This window comes from Melanotaenia boesemani, chromosome 16 (genome assembly GCF_017639745.1).
Source record: "Melanotaenia boesemani isolate fMelBoe1 chromosome 16, fMelBoe1.pri, whole genome shotgun sequence".
NCBI lineage: Eukaryota > Metazoa > Chordata > Actinopteri > Atheriniformes > Melanotaeniidae > Melanotaenia > Melanotaenia boesemani.
The window spans coordinates 2,078,547-2,084,546 of NC_055697.1; positions in this window are offsets into that span (position 1 = coordinate 2,078,547).

The window sequence follows — 6,000 nt, forward strand, 5'->3', positions numbered from 1 at the left end:
AACTCCCCCACCATCCTAATAATGGCCTCCAATATGCATGCCATCCACACAGTTTGAGGTTGTGTTTGTGAGATGTACTCTTTGTTTCACAGAGAAAAGAAAGTGGCATTGCTTTTAGTAAATGTTTCATTTCACTGAGTTTGCTTGTAGTTTTGGTCTAAGTGCAAAGGTTGAATAAATAAATAAATAAATAAAAAGTAAAACCCCAATTCCAAGTAAGCTGGGATGCTGTGTAAAATGTAAGTTCCAGAGCTCATTAAGCCATATTTTAGAAGATAACCAACACATCAGGTGATGAAACGGAGACGTTTCACCATGTGATGAAATTATGAGCTGATAGTGAATCTGATGCAGCAACACGTCTGGAAAAAGTTGGAACAGGAGCAACAAAAGGCTGGAAAAGTACCTGGTACAAACCAGAAACACCTGGAGGAGCATTTGACAACTAACCAGGTTACCTGGCAACAGGTCAGTAACATGACTGGGTATAAAAGGAGCATTTCAGAGAGGCAGAGTCTCTCAGATGGAAAGATGGACAGAGGTTCACCAATCTGAGACAAACTGGATCTAAAACTGTGGAAAGATTTCAGAAAAATGTTCCTCACACTTTGAAGATCCTCCATTTACAGTGTAGAACATCATCAGAAGATTCAGAGAATCCAGAGGAATCTCTGTGTGCATGAGACAAGGTTGGTACTGCATGGACTCAGAAAGACTTCCAGAAACCACTGTCTGGGAACACAGTTCACCCTGAAATCCACAAATGCTGCAGAGAAGAAGCCAGATGTGAACAGGATCCAGAACCAGCTTCTTCCGTCGTCTCTGGACCAAAGCTCATTTAAAATGGTCTGAGGCAAAGTGGAAACCTGGATGAAGATGTGAACTAGTTTGTGGAAACATGGACGGCGTGTCCTGCAGACTAAAGAGGAGAGGGAGCATCCAGCTTGTTATCAGTGGACAGGTGAAGAGCTGCATCTCTGATGGGATAGGGCTGCATTAGTGCCTATGGCGTGGGCAGCTTCCACATCTGTGAAGCTCCATCAATGCTGAAAGGTACATGGAGGTTTTAGAGCAACATCTGCTCCATCCAGACAACGTCTCTTTCAGGGAAGACCTTGCAGATTTCAGCAAGACGATGCTGAACCACATCCTGCATCCATCACAGCAGCATGGCTTCACAGGAGAAGAGTCTGGCTGCTGAACTGGACTGCCTGCAGTCCAGACTTTTCACCAGTACACAACATCTGGAGCATCAAGGAAGCAGAAATCCAGCAACCAAGGTCCATGACTGTAGAGCAGCTAGAATCCTGCATCAGACCAGAATGGGACAACATTCCTCTCCTAAAACTCCAGCAACTGGTCTCCTCACTTCCCAGACGTTTCCAGACATGTTAGCAAAAGAAGAGATGCTACACCATGCTGAACACCACCCTGGAACTACTTTTTACACCATGCTGAACATCACCCTGGAACTACTTTTTACACCGTGACGTGCCGAACATCACCCTGGAACTACTTTTTACACCGTGTCGAACATCACCCTGGAACTACTTTTTACACCATGCTGAACATCACCCTGGAACTACTTTTTACACCATGCTGAACACCACCCTGGAACTACTTTTTACACCGTGCTGAACATCACCCTGGAACTACTTTTTACACCATGCTGAACACCACCCTGGAACCACTTTTTACACCGTGCTGAACATCACCCTGGAACTACTTTTTACACCGTGACGTGCCGAACATCACCCTGGAACTACTTTTTACACCGTGTCGAACATCACCCTGGAACTACTTTTTACACCGTGCTGAACATCACCCTGGAACTACTTTTTACACCATGCTGAACATCACCCTGGAACTACTTTTTACACCGTGACGTGCCGAACATCACCCTGGAACTACTTTTTACACCGTGTCGAACATCACCCTGGAACTACTTTTTACACCATGCTGAACATCACCCTGGAACTACTTTTTACACCATGCTGAACACCACCCTGGAACTACTTTTTACACCGTGCTGAACATCACCCTGGAACTACTTTTTACACCATGCTGAACACCACCCTGGAACCACTTTTTACACCGTGCTGAACATCACCCTGGAACTACTTTTTACACCGTGACGTGCCGAACATCACCCTGGAACTACTTTTTACACCGTGTCGAACATCACCCTGGAACTACTTTTTACACCGTGCTGAACATCACCCTGGAACTACTTTTTACACCATGCTGAACATCACCCTGGAACTACTTTTTACACCATGCTGAACATCACCCTGGAACTACTTTTTACACCGTGCTGAACATCACCCTGGAACTACTTTTTACACCATGCTGAACACCACCCTGGAACTACTTTTTACACCGTGCTGAACATCCACCTTGGAACTACTTTTTACACCATGCTGAACATCACCCTGGAACTACTTTTTACACCATGCTGAACATCACCCTGGAACTACTTTTTACACAGTGCCGAACATCACCCTGGAACTACTTTTTACACCGTGCTGAACACCAACCTGGAACTACTTTTTACACCGTGCTGAACACCACCTTGGAACTACTTTTTACACCATGCTGAACACCACCCTGGAACTACTTTTTACACCATGCCGAACATCACCCTGGAACTACTTTTTACACCGTGCTGAACACCACCCTGGAACTACTTTTTACACCGTGCTGAACATCACCCTGGAACTACTTTTTACACCGTGCTGAACATCACCCTGGAACTACTTTTTACACCGTGCCGAACATCTCCCTGGAACTACTTTTTACACCGTGCCGAACACCAAACTGGAACTACTTTTTACACCGTGCTGAACATCACCCTGGAACTACATTTTACACCGTGCTGAACATCACCCTGGAACTACTTTTTACACCGTGCCGAACATCTCCCTGGAACTACTTTTTACACCGTGCCGAACATCACCCTGGAACTACTTTTTACACCGTGCCGAACATCACCCTGGAACTACTTTTTACACCGTGCCGAACACCAAACTGGAACTACTTTTTACACTGTGCCGAACATCTCCCTGGAACTACTTTTTAGACCGTGCCGAACATCACCCTGGAACTACTTTTTACACCGTGCTGAACATCACCCTGGAACTACTTTTTATACCGTGCTGAACATCACCCTGGAACTACTTTTTATACCGTGCTGAACATCACCCTGGAACCCTTTTCCAGACATGTTGCTGTATCAGATTCACTATCAGCTCATGTTTTGCATCACATGGTGAACCGTCTCAGTTTCATCATCTGAGGGCGAAGAGGAAAGAGACTCACCTAACATGAACAAGTCTTTTTAAGGCCAATAAATCTATGAACATTTATTCCTTTCTAACTCCTACATTCACATCAGCACCGGATTACCCATCATGCAACACTAAACACAAATCACCTCTGCCACAAAAAGTTGGGATCTGTTTAAACAAACAAGGTGAACAATTTGGAAAAATCTCATTTTATTAAATTTTTGAGACTTTCGGATTCTTTTCCTGGTTCCTTAATATATTTCTTGTACTAATAATCAAAATTATTAAACAAGACCAGCAGAGTGATATTCAATTTAAAATAAAAACCAAGTGCAAAAGATTACATCGTTTCAGGACTGCTTCATTATCTCTTCCCACAGCTGAGCACAGAGGAGGCTGGACTGAGACCTGTGGTGTAATTTATTTACATTTTCATAAAAACTAAATGTATACAGTAGAAAATAAGAAAAAAAGGCTGTAATAAAAAAATAATACATTATAATAATTAAATATGATAAAAACATAAACTATAGTATATAAAACAATAAGTTAGATTAATAAAATAAAAAGTAACACAATAATAAAAAAAAATACTACAAGTTTGTAACAATAGGCGTCACACCTGACCCAAGAATAAACCGGCAGATAATTCTTTTCCTGTTAGAATTTGTAGTACACAAGGTATCCACTAAGGGGCAGAAAACGAGCATCAGATTGTATGCAACACGGTTTTTACCATGAAATGATGCAACAGGTCTGTTTGTGCCAGATACGACAGACGTAACCTTAAAGGGTGAAATGATCACCATTTCTGGTGGAGATTCAGATTAATGCTGGGTTTTCACCTCTCCTTTCTTTAGGTAGGGTTGTAGTTTTTGCATGTGGAGCTGTAGTCGGCAGGCTGTACGAACAGGGAGAAGCTGCCACTCGTGCTGCTTCTCCGACTCTTTGCCAGGTGTTCTGCACCGAGCAGTTTAAAGTCCTCACTGATATAAATGCTTGAAGGTTCAAAAACGCCTTTAAAATAAATAAAATCACTTTTTTTTGTTGATGAGGCTCTGGATCCCTGTCTGGTAAAGATGAAACCATAAGTGGTCCATTCACTTGGAAAGACAAGAATGGGAGCATGCTTGCTTTCCACATTTCTGTTTGGCTTATTTTTGGTTTTTTATTTAACTTGTCCACCAGTTTTGGGATATCTGTGCTTCAGTACTGAGCAAGGCTAAGCAAAAGAAGGGTTCAGGAAGGAGGGTGTAGGTCTGCCATGGAGAGCTGAGGAACCGGAAATCTGCGCCTGGAAAAGACCTTGTTTTGTTTTCTTGGTTGAAGTTATAAAAGCTGGGTAGACTCCATTAATGTTGGGATGTTATGCACCTCACAGAATAGATCACATGACCTTGTTTACACATATTTATACAGAGCTCATTTTATATACATGGGGTGTATTTTATATTACTTCATTTTATTTTATTTTACTCTGCCATTATATTTAGTTATATTTTAGTTTAGTTTATACTATTTTATTTAAATTTTTTATATATTTTATTGTATTTGATACTTGTCTATTTATTTTACTATACAATTTTATTTCTAAAGCACTTTATTAATCACATACCAGCTGACCAAAGTGTTGTACAATAAATTAAAAAGAGAAAAAAAGCATCAAAACCGCAGAAATAACGAGGAGCTAAAACTGAAAAGGAGCTGCCTCCCCTGGATTTATAAAATGTTTTCAGGACAGTTAAAAAGGTCTGGTCAGCTGATCTAAGAGCATGTGATAGAAGGGTGAAGCAGCTCAGACACATAAAAAAGGACCATTAAGAGACTTAAAAACAAATGAAAGAATCTGAAAATGGATTTGTAGATGAATGAAGGGAGGCTACAACCGGAGAGATGTGCTGTCGTGCAGCAGCGTTGTATTTTATACTATTTCATTTCATCTGCTTTGTTGAATATTTTATTTTTCATACTTGTCTATTTATTGTATTTTATTTTACTTGATAGTGCAATGAGTCATTCTGAGATGTTGGACTACAACTAATGGAGTTTTAATACCAAACTTTGGGCAATGTGCTAGAAGTGAAGCTAATTTGTGGAAAACTAGTGGCTTTCACAGCATTTCCTGCTCCAGTTTGCTCCCATTTAGAAAGACTCTGACTTTTCTCATGGAAGACAACAACTTTTCCCATCTTCTACTCAGGCTGTTGGTGGTCCATTTAAAATATTCTTAGAATTAAATGGATATTAGAAAGGATAACTTTTAGTCTAATCAGGTTTCAAGCACCACCCTCCAGCTCCATGTTGGTGTCATACGGATCCTAAAAGATCAAGATGGTGACGGCTGATGCTAAACTGGAGGCTTCACAGCAGCTGCTCCCTGACCAATCACACGGTCAGATCCATCTTTCATGCCAAACGCTGAGCAGTTTAACCGGCGCTCGTCCACCGTGCAGCGCTGGAAGCTCTCCGTTCTGGTTTTTTAATACAAGGTGATGCTCGTAACTAAATCCAGGTAACTGCTGCTGGGACAGATGTTTCACTGTAGTAAACAAAGAAGAAACATCCAGTTTAGTTACTTATTAAGTAAAATGCTGATTTTGTTTTATGTCATGAGAAGTTAGTTTTGTGATTAAATTGGATGTGATTTAATGATTTATTTCATCAAATGAAATAAAGTAGATTAGAATTAAAAACAAGATCCATCGGTGAGAGT